The 2,199-nt window shown below is 44.3% G+C and overlaps 1 non-coding gene across 1 annotated transcript; it reads right to left on the bottom strand.

Annotated features, from left to right (window-relative positions):
- Window positions 1-1,783: 1,783 nt before the first annotated feature.
- On the bottom strand, window positions 1,784-1,865 carry trnas-gcu (transfer RNA serine (anticodon GCU)). Its single transcript has one exon. It is a non-coding gene; the product is annotated as a tRNA-Ser (tRNA).
- Between the last annotated feature and the right edge of the window lie 334 nt (window positions 1,866-2,199).

The raw sequence follows: 2,199 nt of genomic DNA, 5'->3' as shown, positions 1-2,199 counted from the left end.
CATACACCTACCACCGTCTGTGTGAAAACGTTGTCCCTTAGGTCTCTTTTATATCTTTCCCCTCTCACACTAAACCTATGCCCTCTAAGTCTGGACTCCCCGATTCCAGGGAAAGTACTTTGTCCATTTATCGTATCCATGCCCCTCATAATTTCGTAAACATCTAAAAGGACAGCCCTCAGCCTCCAATGCCCCAGAGGAAACAGCTCCAGCCTGTTCAGACTCTCCCTTACGCTCAAAACCTCCAACCCTGGCAACATTCTTGGAAATCCTTTCCGAACCCTTTCAAGTTTCACAATATCTTTCCAACAGACAGGAGACCAGAATTGCACGCAATATTCCAACAGTGGCCTAACCAATGCCCTGTACAGCCGCAGCATGTCCTCCCAACTCCTGCACTCAATATTTTGAACAATAAAGGAAAGCATGGCAAAGGCCTTCTTCCCTTCCGATCTACCTGCGACTCGACTTTCAAGGAGCTATGAACCTGCACTCCAAGGTCTCTTTCTTCAGCAACATTCCCAAGCCCTTATCCTTATTTGTATAAGTCCTACTAAGATTTGCTTTCCCAAAATGCAGCACCTTACATTTATGCGAATAAAACTCCATCTGCCATTTCTTAGCCCATTGGCCCATCTGGCCAGATCCTGTTGTAATCTGAGGTTACCCTCTTCGTTGTGCACTACACCGACAATTTTGGTGTCATCTCTAACTTACTAACTGTACCTCTTATGCTGATATCCAAATCATTTATGTAAATTATAAGAAGTAGAGGACCCAGCACCGATCGCTGTGGCACTCCACTGGTCACAGGCTTCCAGTCTGAAAAACAACGCTCTACTGGCACCCTCAGTCGTCTACCTTTGAGCTAGTTCTGTATCGAAGTGGTTGGTTCTCCCTTTATTCCATGAGATCTAACCTTCCTAATCAGCCCTCCATGAAGTCCATATAGATCACATCTTCTACTCTGCCCTCATCAATCTTCTTTGTTACATCTTCAAAAAACACAATCAGGTTTGTGAGACTTGGTTTCCCATGAAAGCCTTGTTAGGTATTAGAACGAACCGTCTGTTAATGACATTCGTTTAAAGACACTTTCGATGTTTATGCTTCATTAATCTGTGGTTATTGATCCACAGTTTACGTTCACTTCCTGCAGTTAACATGCTGACTTCTCCAGTTGTTCATAGTTCAATGTGATGCATCCAGTGTGTGCATAACGAGAGGGAGCTTGCTTCCCACATCTTGTGTTTATCTGTGTCTTATATCCAACCTTCATCAATGGCAAGAGCAAGGGGGAAAGGGCGAGATCAATGTGTAAGTCTGTCCATGCCAATCACTGCACCCACATCGGCAATTCTCTACTGTGCATTCACAACCAGTTTTCTGTGCCGCTACACCCACCCCCTGCACCTTTTGAAATATCTCTATTATTTTGTAGTGTCTCTCTGTGCTCATATCACCAAGATGAATCACTTCTTCCCAACCTGCTTCAGATTTCATGTGACAAAACACTCATTAAGAATCCCATAGCATTAAAGATGTACATCGCATCTCTCGTTATTTGGTTTCCCTGGATCACTTTCATAAGATTAACGTTCACAGCAACTTGACTTGGAAAAGAAAATCGCGTTCCTTTTCATTATCCCATTTCAGTCTACATTTCGTTAAGTTCAGGCATCGGTCTCAAATTATTCTTTGAGATTTTATAATCTGGTCGATGCAGATAAACTAACCATTGGAGTTCCAATTCCAATAAGACAGTGTGATAATCCGAAAATAGCGACAAGAGTGGGATTCGAACTCACGCGTGCAAAACACAATGGATTAGCAGTCCATCGCCTTAACCTCTCGGCCACCTCGTCGCACACGCATGGAAAGGTATGACATAATCTCCCAGACCATCACAATCTCATCACCTTTGGGGAATCTCCCATTCACAGCCTTCAACCTCATTGTCTCTGAACCCCACACTGCCCGATTCTCCCTCCTTCCTAAGATCTGCTGTCTCCTCCTGCGCCTGTTTGACCCAACTCATCTCTTCCTACCTCAACACCTTCCTGTCTCCCCAGTCCAGGAAATTCACACCTCCGTTTGTGACACCACTTATGTACTTAATCTCACTAAAGACTTTTATTTCCCTGGTCGACAACGCGTCATCTTCACCTTGGAGATCCAGTCCCTCTGCACATCCATCTG

Source organism: Chiloscyllium punctatum, chromosome 18 (assembly GCF_047496795.1).
Source record: "Chiloscyllium punctatum isolate Juve2018m chromosome 18, sChiPun1.3, whole genome shotgun sequence".
Classification (NCBI taxonomy): Eukaryota; Metazoa; Chordata; class Chondrichthyes; order Orectolobiformes; family Hemiscylliidae; genus Chiloscyllium; species Chiloscyllium punctatum.
This window is presented reverse-complemented; position numbering and strand designations above follow the sequence as displayed.